We start from the raw sequence: 670 nt of genomic DNA, 5'->3' as shown, positions 1-670 counted from the left end.
CATCTCTTCCTCTTCTCTTTGTCCTGTGCTCATGTTCAACGTGGACACAGCCAGCTTCTCTGGCTTAAATTGATTGCTCCAATTGGTATCATATGATGTTGGAATCAAAGACTGAAGCAGTAATTCACCAATGCACAAAATGCATGCATTTATATTCCAAGTTAGTTCCAAACTTGACCACACCTGGGAAGCTTTAAAAACCACCCAATACCCAGGTCACAGCCCACACCAATTGAATCAGAAGTCTGGAGGTGGCACCAAAGCATCGGGGCTTTCAAAGACTCACAGGTGATTCCAATATTAGCCAACATGGGCTCCATGATCTACAGCGTGAGCCAGTGGTGCGTCAGGGCCCTGGAGAGAAATCTGCCCTAACACAGGCGATCCCTTCTGGAGGAAGGCAACCAACTCCATCAAATTCTCTGCCTTTGGTCTATTCCTCGAGGCATCTGTTTATTTCAACGTGAAAGAGATCAGCAGAAAAATTGACACGTGGATTAGGTTTAAAAAGAGAAGGTACCTGGAGAAGCGGGATGAAGAGAAAGGCTTTACAGCGCTTTTCTCAGAAGGGTTGTGTAGGCAAGTCAAGCATGGAGAGACCCTTGGCCTGACATCCTAAGACTGGTTGCTGTTTGCGGCTACACATTTTGCTGTGGATTCGGGTAGCTAC

Source organism: Mandrillus leucophaeus, unplaced genomic scaffold (genome assembly GCF_000951045.1).
Source record: "Mandrillus leucophaeus isolate KB7577 unplaced genomic scaffold, Mleu.le_1.0 Scaffold1656, whole genome shotgun sequence".
NCBI lineage: Eukaryota > Metazoa > Chordata > Mammalia > Primates > Cercopithecidae > Mandrillus > Mandrillus leucophaeus.
This window is presented reverse-complemented; position numbering follows the sequence as displayed.